Source organism: Nicotiana tomentosiformis, chromosome 4, assembly GCF_000390325.3.
Source record: "Nicotiana tomentosiformis chromosome 4, ASM39032v3, whole genome shotgun sequence".
Lineage (NCBI taxonomy): Eukaryota > Viridiplantae > Streptophyta > Magnoliopsida > Solanales > Solanaceae > Nicotiana > Nicotiana tomentosiformis.
In genome coordinates this window covers 71,828,717-71,847,946 of record NC_090815.1, presented here as the reverse complement: position 1 = coordinate 71,847,946, position 19,230 = coordinate 71,828,717, and positions in this window count along the sequence as shown.

Below are 19,230 nucleotides of genomic sequence, written 5' to 3'. Positions count from 1 at the left end.
TCAAGCCTCATACATATACACACCCATAGCGCATAGTTATCACAATTAATTCAGGAAACTAGTGCCTCAACCAAGTTTAGATAGAATTTCTTACCCAAAGCTCACCACAAGAGATTCTAGCATATAATCACCGCTCCAAGGCCCATAAGTCATTGTACTCCTTCTTAATCACCCCATAAGTACCACAACCGAGACACTCGCTCTGAAGATAACTTATGTGAATTTAAAATTGATCATCTTTCCTTTCTTATACTAAAATATAGAATCCATAGTCATACAGAATTACCGCAAGTCCTGACACCATCCAATATAAGTAACCAATTCTAGCGGTATATGAATTCAAAAAATTTTCAATTGCCACATATACATTTTGAATCCATTAGAACCCTCGTGAGAGTTATCCACCCTGCCCAAATCTAAATTGTACTGTCAAAACGGGACGAAAGACACGTGCCCCATTAGAACAACAACACTCAAAGAAGTAACCCTGCTTTAACACCACCGATCAAGTTCATACAATGCGCACTACATACTTCACAAATAATAACTCACTCATCCCGTGATTTTCATACACTCATAAAGTGCAATATAACCCGTATTCAGGAATTTTCTTACTCGAGTCATCCTCGATCTCAACCTCTACAAGTCATAATGGATCCACAATTATGCCTTTGACCTATAACTAGTATTTAACACATAACCATAAAACCAAATCGTCAATAGCAGGCTCCCCCACTTGGCTCAAAGCCATATAACAAAACATATGATAACTCTCCATTCCCATACTCTACTATTGCTATAATCCCGCACAGAAATTCAACTAAATCCTTCGTAAATTCATAGATTGCTCCGCGGGTCATAACCCACCTGCCTAGCCTCAAACTAATATCTTTCTATACCCTTTCGCAGCCATAATTACTACGCAATCACTTAATCTTTCTGAGTCTGAAATCATCAAAAGGACATGAGAATCTAATTTGTTCCACAATTAAACAACATGAAAGATCCTTCAACACACTCATAACTCGAGACTATATATCAAATCAAGACGGAAATCAAGCACCCAATGGCCCTTTTGACATCTCGAGAAACACTTCTCGTCATATTTAAACCATCTGCAGGCATCCTGCAGTCGTATCATACTCATCATTTAGTCATTCCACCGCTCATCGAGCCATAAATTTCACTCATAGGGACACTACCAGACATATGAGTCCAAATGTACAAGTTACAACTGAAGCTACCGAGCTTAAGCCACGGTCTAACCTTGGACTCAAGTCCTCCAGACTTGCCCATCACCAAAACACAGAAAACACATCTCGAACCTCGTTCATAGAATCACAAGTTGTCGATGCACAACTGATACGGAGTGTTCACATACGCGTACGTGTGAGTGGAATAAATTCAAAGAGTTATGCTTCAAGCTGAATCAATTCGGCACGATAAGAAAAGAAAGATGGGAAATTATCCTAAATTCCATGTAGCCTCTTGAAGATAAGTATGGACGTCATCATACCGATCCGCAAGACTCTACTAGACACTTGCTCATGACTTGTAGAACCTATGAACCTAGAACTCTGAAACCAATCTGTCACCACCCAAAATCCGACCAGTCGTAATGGCACCTAACCAATCCGTTAGGCTAGCCAATTAACTACTTTAATTAGATTTATCGACGAAAATAAATGATAAAATAACTGAAGTATACTAACAATATGAAGTATACTAACAATAGAAATAATTATAAAACATAACAGTTAAGGGTACAATAAAACAACTGTGCGAGGCAGTAAATGATTACTAGGAGAAATTGTAGTAGTAAATTCATAATTTTCCTGGTGTGAGATATATATTCTAGATATCAAATCGAATGGCACAGTAACACCTTTGTGAATTTATCTCACTCTCACCTAGTGTATGTTTATAAATCAAATCAATTAGCACGGCAACACCCTTCGTGCCCTTATCTCATACTAGTTGCAAGTTAAATAGATAGAAGGCATGGATAGCACAACAATAATTGGGGTAGGGGACACAAACAGGATGATTACAAATCACATAGAAAACATAGGTGCACAAAAACAGCTCAAGATAAAGGCATGAATGTATACACAACGAAAAGATATCACAATATAATGTATGTCTCTCGTCCTCACCTGCACGGAAATACCATTCGTGCCATGAACATATATAATATAAAATATGATAATGTAACTGATATGACACGATATCAACCTTCGTGCTTTTACTCTCATCCTCACATGATAATGTGCATGATGGCATAATAATATAATTGAAATGGCACGGGATCACCCTTCGTACTTTACACTCTTCGTCACATAATAATAAATATGAAATATCACGGCATCACCCTTCGTACTTTTACTCTCATCCTACATTATAATATAAATAAAATGGTACGGTATTATCCTTCGTGCATAATAATATATATGAATGACATGGTATCACCCTTCGTGCTTTATACTTTTCCTCACATGATAATATATACGAAATGGCACGACATCACCCTTCGTGCTTTACACTCTCCCTCACATGATAATGTACATGCAATGGAACGACATGACCCTTCGTGCTTTACACTCTTCCTTACCAAGCACATGTATAACATTAACAAGAAAGGTAGGAAGAACAAATAACATCAAAGAGAGCGTTTAAATGAATGTTCCAAATTGAACATCAATCGCGGCTTTCAAGCCAATAACAATTCCATAAACCTCAAGTACTTTATTATTCAAGTATTTCAACAAGTCTCAAAAATGATCTTCAACTCAAATATAGAATTCACAATCTCAAGAATAACGGTCGTAGCGATGTATTTGTGATTAAGTATAATAACGATCGGATTTAGCACATCAATAATTTCATAAAAAGTCTGTAAATATTTTAATCAAATTAAAATAATCCAAATCATGGTTTCTAGCATTTAATTTTGTATCCATAGAAATCTAGAAGTCAAAGAAGATAGGAAAGAAGAATATCACAAAATTCTACAAAGCACAATTAATCGTATAATTTACCCCCGAGCATGGTTAACCCTGGCACATGCATATATGCTCGTCACCTCATATATATATCACCCCCGCATGTAGAAAACTATGGCAATTAGTAGAAAAATTTCCTCAACAAAGTTAGGCAAAATATTTACCTCAAACAAGCCGAATCTGTTGCCGAGCAAGCTGAACAATGCTCCAGAAATTTTAGTCCGCGAGTATCAACCTCCAAACGCCTTCCTATCTCCTCAATTCAAGACAAACGATCCGTATCTATTTAAACCACATGCAAATTAATCACAATATACTCCAATTCTTACAATTTAAATATTTATAAGAATTTCCAACTCCGCTCGAAAAGTCGACAGTGGCACCCAGGTTTTGAAATCCGACGAAACTCACTAAATCCGACAACCCATTCAATCACGAGTCCAACCATATTAAATTTACCAAATTTTCGACATCAACTCGAACCTCAAATCTCCCAAAACTCGCCTCTCCCGGAGCTCCAAATCATTAAAAATGGAAAATGTCCGTCCCATTTTCAAAACTTAAATCTGCTGCCTAGGGGTTTGTTCTTCGCGTACGCAATGAACAAATTCCTCAACGGCCATTTCCAAATTCTTCCCAGAAATCCTCTAGTATAATGGTCATAATATTTTTTTACAAAACTCCAAATGAAAAATGGTTTAACTTTCGAAAAACTATACATCAAGGACTACAACTTTCATGTTTTGATCATCTCCCAATTCCTTATAGATTTTGAGATATAAGCTTCCAAAGTCAGACGGCGGACATCAGGAATTCCTTCTTCGCGAACGCAAAGAACAAAATCCCTGAAGCCAAATCCTTCTGCGAACGCGAGTGTATCCTCGCGAACGCGAAGAACAAAATCATACATCAGAAAACTAGCATCCAAAGTAGCATAAAATGATCCGATAACACTGAAGGCCCCCGGGACCCCAACCAAATATATCAACAAGTCCCAAAACATATTATGGACCTACTTGAGGCCTCAAATCATATCAAACAATATCAAAATCACGAATCGCACCTCAAATCAAACTTAATGAACCTTGAATCTTCCAACTTTCAAAACTCATGCCGAAAAGTATAAAATCAAGCCCGATTGACCTTAAAGTTTGCACACAAGTCATAAATGATATAACGGGCCTATTCCAATTTTCAGAATCAGATTCCGACCCCAATATCAAAAGTTAACTCCCGGTCAAACTTCCAAACTTTTAATTTCCTATTTTTGCCATTTCAAGCCTAATTTAACTACGGACTTCCAAACAATTTTTCGGACACACCCCTTCGTCTAAAATTGCCATACGAAGCTGTTGGAATCATCAAAACTCAATTTCGTAATCGTTTACACAAAAGTCAAACTCCGGCCAACCCTTTTCATTTAAGTTTCCAACGTGAATTTCATTCATCCGAAGTAATCCTAAAACACTTGAAAACCAAATCCGACAATACACACTGGTCATAATACATCATATGAAGCTATTCAAGACTTCAAATAGTTGAAAGGAGTGTAAATACTCAAAATGACTGGTCGGGTCGTTACTTTCGGCCCCAACACATAGATCACATAGCAAATAGACTCGATTCTACTTTATTTCCCTCAAATCAAGGTAAATCAAGACACTTCCCTCTTTTAGGAACACAATCAATTATCCAACATGACTTTTCCTTTAGAACAATCCTCCACATCAATCGAATCTAGTCAAATATTGTTCAAACAACTCAAAACAAGCTATAGAAACTACCCTCGAATGAAAAAGGTTTAATCTTTAACATAATTAAATAAGTCAACAACAAGTCAATCTAGGCCCACGTGGTCGAAATCCGAAATTAAGACCAAATTTTGATTATCCATTCACCCCAAGCCTGTATATGTGATTTGTTTCAAAATGTCATCAATTTTAGGTCTAAATCGTAATTTTATAAAATCCTTAAATTCTACCCAAAACCTCCTATTTCTACCTTGAAATTCTTAGATTTGATGATAAAATTCATGGAAAAGTAATTAAAATTGAACAAAAATAAGTTAAGATTTCTAACCTATGAATTTGGGAAGAAATCGCTCTCTATTAATTGCCTCTATGGAGTCTAGGGTTGAAAATACGTGTAAAATGAGCTAAGACCCTAAATCCCCATATTTTACTTAGCTGCATATGTCTTGTTCGCAAAAGCGAAAAACTAGTCGCAACTGCTAACTAGTCTCTGAATCCTTCAATTGTCGCAAATGCGACTAAGCCTTCGCATTTGCGAAGGCCCCTTCATCGCAAATACAGACCAAGCTTCGCATTTGCGAAGCTTCCTTGCCACTGCTCAGTGTTGCATTTGCGACACTCCTATCGCAAATGCGTTCCCCCTAGCTCGCGAAAAGCGATACTGATTTTGCAATTGTGAAGTCTTCCAGCCCATGCCCAATATCCCAAATACGAGGCTCACATTTGCGAACAGGTCTTCGTAATTGCAAGAACTGCAGAATCACAACACCAGCAATTGCCTTCAGGTACCATAACCATCTGAAACTCATGTGAGTCCCTTGGGTTCCAATTCAAACATTCACACAACTGTAATAATATCATATAAACTCGCTCGCGATCTCAAATCATCACAATAACATCAAAATTCAAGACTCGATCATTAAAGCTTCAAGATTTTCAAGTTCAAAATTCAATTTTGTAATTTTTCACATAAAGTGCCGAAACGGCCTCAGGTCACCCGGGACCTCAACCAAACATGCGTACAAGTCTAAAATCAACATACGAACCTACCAGAATCGTCAAAATACCGATATGAAGTCGTTAATCAAAAATATTGACCGTGCTCAACTCTAATTATTTTTAAAGTCAAAAATCTTATTTTCTTTAAAATTTCACACATAAACTTTTCGAAAATCGATATGGACCATGCGCACAAGTCATAAATCATCAAATTAAGTTATGAAAGGTCTCGAAACACAGAAAAGGGATCTACAACTCAAAATGATCTATTGTGTCGTTACATTCTCCATCTCTAAAAAAACGTTCACCCTCGAACGGACATAAAAAGTACCTGGACTGGTAAAGAAGTGTGGGTATCTACTCCTTGTTGTACCCTATTTTACACGAGTTAAAATAAAATACAACTTATGGTACTCTATAAGGTTATTTAAAGTTTAGAGTCGCCACCTAGTATTTTTGGTATACTAGGACACTTATATTATACTATGTCATATATACTTTGATCATGGTCTGTGAAACTATTGAGATTCTAGATAAGGGTTCAAATTATCTCAAGGGGAAGGGGTTCAGCATCCCCCTAGATCCACAAAATGTGGTTCTGGTATGACTCGATCAAATAAAGAAGGGATTAGGTAAAGAATAATTAATTTAATATTTACAAAAAAATATGAAAGAAGTTCGAAAGAAGAGAGATTAAACATGAGTATCACATGATAAAATATAAATATCTATGTAGTAGAATACATACAAAGAATGTGAATAAAGTATAGGAAAATTATGTTATGATGATTTAATAAAATGTACAAGATATGTAGCAATAAGTAAAGTATTTATAAACTAACAAAATGAGTTTTGTTAAAAGAATAAACTTGAAAAGGATTTGAGTTTATGTCCAAGGTCAATTATTTTTTAATTAGAATAGGTAAAATACAAAGAGGACCTGTTTAGAAATAATTGATTAAAAATAGAAAAAAAATTATATTTGAATATACCATATTAATGACTAGTGATTTTTTAAAGGATTTATTTAACAAATAAGAACATTGAAGAAAAATGTATATGAGATAGGATTATTCTCAAACAAGCCGAAATATACATATCCAAAATAACACTAGCTTTCCAACTCGAATAATTTGACAAAGAATGATGTAAGAATGTTGACTTTGAAGAATGGATAAACTTATTTCCTAATAATACAAAGAGAGTTGAGGAATATACACTACTCAATAGAGTGTTCCAAATAAAAGGACTCCACATAACAAGATAGAGAATAAACTCCTTATGTCTAGAGCAAATAAAATGAAGAACCATTTACACTTAGTTAGCTTAAGTGTAAGAATGTAATAAAATATAACAACCAAATATTTTTATGAATAACTATATCAAATCCAAATAAGTTTATTCACACACACATATATATATATATATATATAAAATTTAGTTAGCAAGATGCATGAGTCTAATTATTTGCTTTGATTGTAAAAGCATGCTTAAAATTTCAAGTATCGTGTATTTACTCTAATTAGAATAAAATACCTAAATGGTTAAATTAGTTTATTTGACTAAGCATGCCCATTGTCAATGGACTTAACTATAGCCTAATAAATAGTATAAGTAAATATTAACTAAGGTTTCACTATACTTGTATTTTTGGAATAGTACGAAGTGGGGTATTTTGATGGGGATATAGAGTCAACCCAAATTTCTGTCTTTCGGAAGCGGCTTCATGTGAATGCATCTCGCAAAAGAGAACTAAGGATGTTAGTAAGATTGTCACTACCCCAATTTTTCTCCGTAGGACATCGTGACGGCACATAGTCTCTAAAACTAGGTAAGCCTAACAAGCATGCGGAATAATTGAAATAATAATCTAAAATCTCAAAACGGCAGCAACTGTATAAAGTAAAAACTGCAACTCCAAGTATATACAACTCCCAAAATCTGGTAAATATAAGTTACAAGCTCTAGAGACAATGTTGTAAATATCCTAAACATCACTCTCTATCCAAACATAAAGAAACAAAGAAAAGACGGGGTATAAGGGAACTCCGAGGCCTGCGGACGTGGGCAGGTGTACCTTGAAGTCTCCAAGCAGCAGCACAACACTCTAATATCGAGGCTGATAAGATGCACCTAGATTTGCACAAAAACATGTGTAGAAGCGTAGTATGAGTACACCATAATGGCACCCAGTAAGTGCCAAGCCTAACCTTGGTAGAGTAGTGACGAGGTCAGGTCAGGGCCCTATTGGGAATAATAAGAAACAAGGCAGAAGATATAATGATATAATAAAGTGACAGGGAAGTATAACAATAGAATTTTACGGAACGTAACAACACAGAATCAAGAAGATAAATACAACACATAAGGAAGCAAGAATCTTTCAAGTTAAGGAACAACAAAAATAAATAATAATACATCAAATAGAGGAAATCAACAGGGGCACTCCCAAGGTATCGCCTCATAGTCCCAAAAGTAAATATCTCATAATATTTTCTTATAATAATAACCGCACGGCAGAAACCTCATGTCACAATAACAATCCGTACGACAGAAACCTTGTGCCACAATAACAATCCGCACGGCAGAAATCTCGTGCCACAATAACAATCCGCACGGCAGAAACCTCGCATCACAATAACAACTCGCACGACAGAAATCTCGTGCCACAATAACAATCCGCACGGCAGAAACCACATGCCACAATAACAATCCACACGGCAGAAACCTCATGCAATAATAACAATCCTCACAGCAGAAACCTCGTGCCACAATAGCAATCACCTCAACAATAATCACAAAAACCAAACATAACAAATGAAACAATGATATTTCAAGCAAAGTATCCCATAGTTAAATAATGAATACGAAATCAAGGAAGTAGGTAATTCAACTAAGCATGTTGTACAAATTGCAAATAAGAGATAAGACACGTAGACATGTAAAATTTTGCTAAACATGATGACTACACATGCTAGAGTAACTCAATTAAGGAAATAAAAGGAAATTACTTAGCAAAAACCGGATTTTCAATATTTAACCCAAGTACGCACTCGTCACCTCACGTACACGGCCTTCACATATTCCAAATTACCAAAACAGTACCAAATCCTAAGGGAAATTTCTCCCACACAAGGTTAGACAAGTCATTTACCTAAAACCTCGATCAATCAATCAATAAGAAGGCCTTTCCCTCGATTTTCCGAATCTAAATGGCTCAAATCTAGCCAAAACAAATTACATACTATAAATATAACTATAGAAAATTAATCTAAATAATGATATTATGATTTTAGCAAGAATTGAAAAAATTGCTCCAAAAAGTCAACCCGGACCCACGTCTCAGAATCCGACAAATATTATAGAAATCGAATACCCATTCGATATCGAGCCCAACCATAATAGAATTATCCAAATTTGAACTCATTTGGCCTTTCAAAACTCAAGAATTTGATCTAAGAACTTTACACCTTTTTCCCAAAAGTTTTAACCCAAATCCTTAATTAAATGAAGAAATCGAAGATAGATTAGTGAACATTTATAAAAAAACGAGTTAGGAACTCTTACCCCAACAATCCCTCTGAAAATCCCTCAAATTATCGCCTTAATCCGAGCTCTCAAAGTCCCAAAATAAAAATGAGATCAAACCCTCGATTTTTCCCTTTTTCTGCCCAATCATCTCGCAACTGCGACCTTACTGCTGCATCTGCGGCTCTGCACCTATGGAAAAGTCATCGCAGGTGTGGATTTCACTTAATCCACAGAGTCCGCTTCTGCGAGCATAGGGCCACACCTGCGCGTGTGCGCCTAGGACCTTAGCCGCTCCTGCGCATCTCCTCACCGCAGAAGCGAAGCCGCTTCTGTGAAATATTGTCCACATCTGCGAGCCCTTGCCTAGGCTGCCTTTTCCGCTTCTGCATTCCCTCAAGCGCACGTGCGAGTCTGCTCCTGCTGTCATAACCTCCGCATGTGCGATTACATCAGGTGTTGGGAGCTTCAGCATTTGCACAAGTCCAACAATTGATCTGATATCGATCCGAATCGCACCCGGGGCCCCCAGGACCCCGTCCGAGTATACCGACTAGTTCCAAAACACATAATGGACCTACTCGAGGACAAAAACCACATCAAACAATGCTAAAAACATGAACTGTGTATCGATTCAAGCCTAATGAACTTTAGAACTTCTAACTTCTACATCTGATGCCGAAACTTATCAAATCACGTTCGATTGACCCCAAATTTTGCACCCAAGTCATAATTGACATTACAGACCTATTGCAACTTCTAGAATCAGAATCCGACCCCGATATCAAAAAGTCCACTCCCGGTCAAACTTCCCAAAATTCCACCAATTTCCAACTTTCGCCAATTCACGCCGAAATGACCTACGGACCTCCAAATCAACGTCCGAACACGCTCCTAAGACCAAAATCATCATACAGAGCTACTGGAATAGTCAATAATCTATTCTAGAGTCGTCTTTACATAGGTCAACCTACGATTAAATCCTATGACTTAAACTTTCATTTTAGGGACTATATGTCCCATTTCACTCTGAAACTCACCCGAACCCGACACCAAGTGTCTCGGCAAGTCACATAACCACAAAATGAAGTAGAGGGAGCAATAAATAGGGGATCAGGGCTAATACTCTCAAAACGACCGGACGGGTCGTTACATCCTCCCTCTCTTAAAACAAACGTTCGTCCTCGAACGGGTATAGAAACATACCTGAAGTGGTGAAAAGATGAGGATAACGGCTACGCATATCATGCTCGGTCTCCCAAGTCGCCTCCTCGACTGGCTGACCCCTCCACTAAACCTTCACTGAAGCGATGTTCTTCGACCTCATCATTCGAACCTGCCTGTCCAAAATGGCCACCGACTCCCCAACATAAGATAGATCCTTGTCCAACTGGACTGAGCTAAAGTCTAACACATGAGACGGATCGCCGTGATACTTCCGGAGCATGGAAACATGGAACGCTGGATGAACTGCAGAGAGACTAGGTGGTAGTGCAAGTCTGTAAGCCACCTCTCCAACCTTCTCAAGAATCTCAAAAGGCCCGATATACCCAGGGCTCAACTTGCCCTTTTTCCCGAACCTCATAACACCCTTCATGGGCGAAACTCAGAGCAAGACACACTCCCCAACCATGAATGCAACATCGCGAGTCTTTCGATCCGTATAACTCTTCTGTCTTGATTGGGATGTACGTAGTCAATCTTGAATCAATTTAACCTTTTCCAAAGCATCCTGAGCCAAATCTGTACCTAATAGCCTAGTCTCGCCGGCTCGAACCAACCCACTGGAGACCGACACCATCTACCATACAAAGCCCCATACGGGGCCATCTGAATTCTTGAATAATAACTGTTGTTGTAGGCAAACTTCGCAACTGGCAAGAACTGATCCCAAGAACCCCCAAAATCCATCGCACACGCACAGAGCATATCCTCCAATATCTGAATAGTGCGCTCGGACTGTCAGTCCGCCTGAGGGTGAAATATTATGCTCAACTCCACCCGCATGCCCAACTCATGTTGTACGGCTCTCCAGAACCGCAATGTAAACTGCGTACCCCGATCAGAGATGATAGATACCGGCACGCCATAAAGCCTGACAATCTCGCGAATGTAAACCTGAGCCAGTTGCTCTGAAGAGTAAGTGGTCACCACTAGAATGAAATGAGCTGACTTGGTCAATCTATCCACAATCACCCATACTGCATCGAACTTCCTCTAAGTCTGTGGGATCAAAAAACAAAATCCATAGTGATCTGCTCCTATTTCCACTCCGAAATCTTTAGCTTCTGAAGCAATCCATCAAGCCGCAGATGCTCATACTTCACTTGTTAATAGTTTAGGCACCAAGCTACATATTCCACTATGTCCTTCTTCATCCGCATTCACCAATAGTGCTGCCTCAAGTCCTGATACATATTCGCGGCACCTAGATAAATGAAGTACCACGAATTGTGAGACTCTTGGAGAATCAACTCACGCAAGCCATCTACATTGGGCACACATAGTCTGCCCTGCATCCATAATACACTATCCTATCCAATAGTGACCTCCTTGGCATCGCTATGCTGAACCGTGTCCTTGAGGATAAACAGATAGGGGTCATCACACTGACGCTCTCTAATACGATCATAAAGAGAAGACCGTGAAACCACACAAGCCAAAACTCAACTCGGCTCAGAAATATCCAATATAAAAAACTGGTTGGCCAAGGCCTGGACATCTAAGGCTAATGGCATGTCTGCTACTGGTAGATATGTTAAGCTTCCCAAACTCTCCGCCTTGCGACTCAAGGCATCGGCCACCACGTTGGCCTTCCCGGGAGAATAGAGAATGGTGATATCACAATCTTAAGAAACTCCAACCACCTCTGCTGCCGCAGGTTAAGATCCTTCTATTTGAATAGATGCTGTAGACTCCGGTGATCGGTGTAGCCTTACAAGGAACACCATACAAATAGTTCCACTAGATCTTCAAGGCATGAACACCACTGAATCTAGCCAGAATTCATACTTTGAAAATTTTTCATATAACTTCTTTTCTCTCAAGGTCTGAAGCACGGTCCTCAGGTGCTGCTCATGATCCTCCCGGCTCTGGGAGTACACCAGAATGTCATCAATAAACACAATGATGAACGAGTGTAACCCTGAAGCTGATAAAATAGGTCATCAATACGTGGCAATGGATACATGTTCTTCAGTGTAACCTTGTTCAACTAGTGATAATCAATACACATTCGCATAGAACCATCCTTTTTCTTTACAAATAATATAGGATCACCCCAAGGTGACACACTGGGCCGAATGAATCCCTTATCGAGCAACTCCTATAACTGCTCCTTTAACTCTTTCAAATCTGCTGGGGCCATACGATAAAGTGGAATAGAAATAGGCTGAGTGCCCGGTAACAAATCAATACCAAAGTCGATATCCCTGTCGGGCGGCATGACCGAAAGATCTACCAGGAATATATCTAGATAATTGCTCACTACCGAAACTAACTTGACTGTAGGAGTGTCAATACTAACATCCCTCACATATGCTAGATACGCGTCATACCCCTTTCAACCATCCGCTGAGCCTTTAGAAATGAAACAACCCTGTTAGGAATATAATCTAAGGTACCACTCCACTCTAACCGCGGTAGACCTAGCATAGCCAACATCATCGTCTTGGCATGACAATCAAGAATAGCATGATAGGGAGACAACCAGTCCATACCCAAAATAACATCAAAATCCACCATACTGAGCAACAATAAATTGGCTATGGTCTCAAAACCACTAAGAACAACCAAACACGACCGATACACACGGTCAAATCCAATTGAATCTCCAACGGGTGTAGACATATAGATAGGAGAACTCAAAGAATCACGGGATACACCTAAATATGGAGCAAAATAAGATGACACGTAGGAATAAGTGTAGCCTGTGTCAAATACGACTGATGCATCTCTATGACAGATCAGAACAATACCTATGATGACCGAGTCAGATGCAACTGCCTCTGTCCTAGCAGGGAGGGAATAATATCTGGCCTGGCCTCCCCTTATAGGGCGACCTCTACCTACTCGACCTCCATCTCGAGCTGGCTGTGCAGGTGTAGTGGTAGCTGGTGTTGTAACCATAGCCTGAGGACCTGGTGGAGCACGCGGTGCCTGAGTGGTATATGGAGGTGCACCCTGCCTGAGTCTGGGGAAATCCCTCACCATATGATGAGTGTCACCACACTCAAAACAAGCTCTCGGAGGACGTGGTTGTTGTCACTGGCTCGGGCCTGATCGGCTGGACTGAGTGCTGAAAGCACCCCGTGCAGGATGTACACTAGACAATGGCGGTGCATAATAGGGAGCCTGGGGCCTAGGAGTGGCCGGAATACCGCTGGCAGCTAGAAGTGCAAAATGAAGAGGGAGACTCACATAGCCCCTACCCTAACGAGCTGCAGGTGGGGCACGAGTACCACTATAAGTGCCGGACACTCGAGACCTCTTAGCCTCTCTCTCCTCTCTCTTCTGAGTCATCATGCCCTTCAATCTCCTAGAATCCTCACTACCTTATGGTATGCAATGTTCATTTCCAACTCTCGGGCCATGCTAAATTTGATACCGGGGTTGAGCCCCTCGATAAATCGATGAACCCACTCTCGAACAGTAACAACCAAGGCTGGTGCATGCCTAGCCAAATCACTAAACCGGACTGCATACTCCGACATGGTCATAGAACCCTGACGCAACTGCTGAAACTCTGCGCTATATGCATCTCTGAGACTCTAGGGAACATACTCCCTTAAGAACATATTTGAGAACTGAGTCTAAGTGAGTGAAGTTGCCTCGGCCGTACTACCCAATTCATATACTCGCCACCACTGATAGGTCGTTCCTCTAAGCTGGAACATAGTGAAAGCAACCCCACTAGACTCTGCAACACCCATCGTACGGAGGATACGGTGGCACTCCTCAAGAGAGCCCTGGGCATCCTTTGACACCAAGCCACTGAAAGTAGGAGGGTGGTACTTCTTGTACCTCTCGAGCCTGAGCTGCTCCTCCTCAGAAACTGCTGCCCTAACCTCGGGCTGAACTGGGGCTACCGGTTGCACTGGTATGACCTATGGAACCTGGTCAACCTAGACCCGCTGCTCTGGGGTACGGGCGGTGGGAGTCTGTGCTCCTCCCCCGGCATGAGATGTGGCAGGAGCAAGTGTATCAACCCTGTCTGAGCCAAAGTGCTAAACATGCTCAGAACCTGGGCAAGAGTCTCCTGGAGGGATGGTGCAGTAACAGACATCGTAGGTGCCTGCCCTCCAACTGAAGCTACTGGTGGCTCCTCTATAACAGCTCGCGCGGGTGCTCTGGCTGTACCACATGGATGTCCTCGGCCTCTACCCCGACCCCGGCCTCTCGTGGCTCTAGAAGGGGGCGCGGGTGTCTGGTCATTTGATCCAGTTGTACGTGTCCTTACCATCTTTGAGAGAATAGAAAGACAAAAATTTAGAATCTGAAGTCAAACGAATTCGCATGATAAGGAATCAAAGAAGTTAAGCCTTTCCTAATAGTTCCATAGCCTCCCGAAGATAAGTACAAATGTCTCCATACCGATCCACGAGACTCTACTAAACCTGCTAGTGACAAATAACACATATGAACCTAGAGCTCTGATACCAACTTGTCACGACCCCAATTTTCCTCTATAGGACGTCGTGACAGCACCTAGTCTCTAAGACTAGACAAGCCTAACAAGCATGCGGAATAATAGAAAAAATAATCTAAAAGCTCAAAATGCCAGCAACTATATAAAGTAAGCACTGCAACTCCAAGTATATACAACTCCCAAAACTCGGTAGATATAAGTCACAAGCTCTAGATACAATGTTGCAAATATCCTAAACATCACTCTCCATCCAAACATAAAGAAACAAAGAAAAGACAGGGTAGAAGGGGACTCCGAGGCCTGCGGATGCGGGCAAGTGTACCTTGAAGTCTCCAAGCAGCAGCACAACACCCTAATATCGAGGCTGATAAGATGCACCGGGATCTGCATAAAAACATGTGCAGAAGCATAGTATGAGTACACCACAATGGTACTTAGTAAGTGTCAAGCCTAACCTCGGTAGAGTAGTGACGAGGTCAGGTAAGGGTCCTACTGGGAATAATAAGAAACAAGGCAGAAGATAAAATGATATAATAAAGTGACAGGGAAGTGTAACAATAGAATTATAGAGAAGGTAATAACACAGAATCAAGAAGACAAATACAACACGTAAGGAAGCATGAATCTTGCAAGTTAAGGAACAACAACAACAAACAACAATACAACAAATAGAGGAAATCAACAGGGGCACTCCTGAGGTACGACCTCGTAGTCCCAAAAGTAAATCCGCACGGCCGAAACCTCGTACCACTATAACAATCCGCACGGCAAAAAACCTGTGCCACAATAACAATCCGCACAGCAGAAACCTCGTGCCACAATAACAATCGCACGGTAGAAACCTCATGCCACAATAATAACCCGCATGGCAGAAACCTTGTGCCAATAACTATCCACACGACAGAAACTTCATGCCACAATAACAATCTGCATGGCAGAAACCTCGTGCCACAATAAAAATTACCTCAACAATAATCACAAAAACCAAAACATAACAAATGAAACACTGATATTTCAAGCAAAGAATCCCACATTTAAATAATGAATACAGAATCAAGTAAGCAGGTAATTAAACTAAGCATGTTGTACAAATTGCAAATAAGAGATAAGACACATAGACATGTGAAATTTGGCTAAACATAATGACTACACATGCTAGAGTAACTCAATTAAGTAAATAAAAGGAAACTACTTAGCAAAAATCGAATTTTCAACATTTAGCCCGAGTACACACTTGTCACCTCACGTACACGGCCTTCACATATTGTAAATTACAATAACAGTACCAAATCCTAAGGAAAATTCCCCCCACACAAGGTTAGACAAGTTACTTACCTCAAACCTCGCTCAATCAATCAATAAGAAGGCCTTTCCCTCGATTTTTCGACTCCGAGCGGCTCAAATCTAGCCAAAAATAATTACATACTATAAATATAACTATAGGAAACTAATCTAAATAATACAATTATGGTTTTTGCAAGAATTGAAAAAATCGCTCCAAAAAGTCGACCCGGATCCACATCACGGAACCCAACCAAAATTATAGAATCCGAACACCCATTCAATATCGAGTCCAACCATACAAGAATGATCCAAATTCGAACTCATATGGGCTTTCAAAACTCAAGAATTTGGTCTAAGAACTTTACACTTTTTCCCCAAATTTTTAACCCAAATCCTTAATTAAATGAAGAAATCGAAGATAGATTAGTGGAAATTAATAAAAAAATGAGTTAAAAACTCTTACCCTAATAATCTCTCTGAAAGTCCCTCAAATTATCTCCTCAATCCGAGCTCTCAAAGTCTCAAAATGAAAATGAGATCAAACCCTCGATTTTTTCCTTTTTTTGCCCAGTTACGTCGCACCTGCGACCTTGCAGCCGCATATGCGGCTCCACACCTGCGGAAAAGTCATCGCAGGTGCGGATTTTACTTAATCCATAGAGTCCACTTCTGTAAGCATAGGACCGCACCTGCGACAAATGTTTCACACCTGCGACCTTAGCCGCTCCTGCGCATCGCCTCACCGTAGAAGTGAAGCCGCTTCAGCGGAACATTGTCCGCATCTGCAAGCCATTGCTTGGGCTGCCTTGTCCGCTTTTGCGTTCCCTCACCTGCAGTCATAACCTCCGCAGGTGTGATTACACCAGAGGCTGGGAGCTTCAACATTTGCACAAGTCCAACAATTGATCCGATATTGATTCGAATCACACCCCCTCCCCCCTCCCCCCCGGGACCCTGTCCGAGTATACCAACTAGTTCCAAAACACATAACGGACCTACTCAAGGCCAAAAACCTCATCAAACAACGGTAAAAACACGAATTGCACATCATTTTAAGCCTAATAAAATTTAGAACTTCTAACTTCTACATTTGATGACAAAACCTATCAAATAACATCAATTGACATTAACGACCTATTCTAACTTCCGAAATCAGAATCTAATCCCGATATCAAAAAATTCACTCCCGGTCAATTTTCCCAAAATTCCACCAATTTACAACTTTTGCCAATTCACGCCAAAACGACTCACGAACCTCTAAATCAACGTCCGGACACGCTCCTAAGACCAAAATTATCATACGGAGCTACTGGAATTCTCATAACTCCATTCCGAAGTAGTCTTCAGACAGGTCAACCTACGGTCAACTCCTGCGACTTAAACTTCTATTTTAGGGACTATGTATCCCATTTTACTCCAAAACTCACCCGAACCCGACACCAAATGCCCTGACAAGTCACATAACCATAAAATGAAGTAGAGAGAGCAACAAATAGGGGATCGGGGCTAATACTCTCAAAACGACCAGTTGAGTCGTTACAAAGATAATATAATATAAAATAAACTAAATTAAAATTTATTTTTGAAAATAATTCTTTTGAAAATATTTTTGGAAAAGGTTTTGAAAAATAGTTTAAAAATATTATAGGAGGTTCAGATGTATTTTGATTCCCTCTAGACATGACAATGAGAACCGTCTTAGTTGCGTACTACGGTGGCCAACCTTGCCACCATACTAAGGGGAGGTTCATCTTGTTTCCCGTCTTTTTATTTTTTGAAGTATATCATCATCGCCTTATTATTTTGGGCCCGGTTAGGAGAGCCATTCGGAGGATCGTGGCCTCAATAACTAGGGGTTATTTTCATCGGTCGGTAATGTGAAGCTTGTTCCAATCTGTATGAACCATAAGGTGTAACATTGTATTAGAAATAGCTAACAATTTCGGAAAGTGAACAAAACCAACAACAACAATGTTAGAAACCGCCACCAAACCAAGAATTGTTGTAAACTGTAGACCCCAAAATAACAAAAACAGTGCAAACACTTCCCCATAAATAATTAGTTAGGCAAGAACCCAAAAATATAAGGACAGAGTCTGTAACCATGGAAAAGCATATGCAATTACTCGCGATGGAACCGGAATTATAACGATGGCCAAGGATGGAGCAGCAACGTCGAGTAAATAGCATGGGTCGCCGGAGAAGTTAAACAACATAATAAATAGTATCAAAATAACCACAATAATAATTTATTAACAGAACAAGTATAGCAAACCAATTATTTTGGACAGAGACCAAGACACCATAGGTCCCAAAATAAGGAACTCAATAACCTCAGACTGTTTCACTAGCTGGAACAGTGGAGAAGCCGCCGGAAAAATCAAGGCATAAGATTAATCGCAAATGAACAACAATAAACAGTCCAATCCCTCAAAACGGGAATCCAACAAAAATGAATAATAGTAACATCGCCGGCGAGGGGGATAGCTTCAGCCAAACGAACAACAATAGTGGTAGTTGGCGTTACCTCGACGATGAATGCCGGAATAACGCCTAACCTCAAAATGCGTTGCCGACGTTAGAATTTTAGGTCAGACCTAAGGCTCCTCCTGCCAGATCTGAAGTTTCTGATGGTCTGCCATTTTCATATATAAACTTTAGTAGTGTTCAAGCAAAGCTTGATATGATGGAGAAAAAGAATGGAGATGAGGAGGAGGGTGGCCGACGTGGTTAATTGCTCCGACCAAGGGTGGTCGTCGGAGGCGACAGTGACGAGAGAGGGAGAGTTTTAGGGAGGATTGGCAGCTGGTCTCTCTCTAATGAAGAGAGAGTGTGAAGACCCATACTATTAGGTATTTTTAACCCTTTATCAAATTTGATGGGGGGTCTTCATGTGTGTGAAAAATATATACTATGTATATGTAGTGAGTGTGTGCAAAATAAATATGTGGTCCTAATTAAAATAAAAACTAAAAGATAATGTAAAACAAAAATATGAGGTCACAAAGTGAAACCACCA